The sequence below is a fragment of the Egretta garzetta genome, unplaced genomic scaffold, assembly GCF_000687185.1.
Source record: "Egretta garzetta isolate BGI_Z169 unplaced genomic scaffold, ASM68718v1 scaffold936, whole genome shotgun sequence".
In the NCBI taxonomy this organism is placed as follows: domain Eukaryota; kingdom Metazoa; phylum Chordata; class Aves; order Pelecaniformes; family Ardeidae; genus Egretta; species Egretta garzetta.
This window is the reverse complement of record NW_009260034.1, coordinates 1967-2329: the sequence shown is the minus strand read 5'-3', so window position 1 is coordinate 2329 and position 363 is coordinate 1967.

Below are 363 nucleotides of genomic sequence, written 5' to 3'. Positions count from 1 at the left end.
GCCCACCCCCCCCCCCAAATGCAGAAGCACCCCGCTGGCTCTCCACAGACCCCAGGGGAACAGGGGGGCACAGGTACCTCGTAGGTGTTGGAAAGGCTCTCCAGGAACTGCTGCACGTGGGGACGCAGCTTCACGTGGACCTGGAAGGGAACAGCATCTCCAGGCAGCCCCAGAAAGCCACCAGCACCCATGTCCTGACACCAAGGTGACCCCCAAGAGGGGGGTCCAGCACCCCAAGCAGGATCCCAGGGGTCCCTTGGCCACTCTCTTCCCCGGGATTTCAGCCCCTGGGGCCCAGTTCCCCTCTGGCTACTACGGAAGGACACAGGCACAGAGGACAGACAGACACTGTGGCTCGTCACA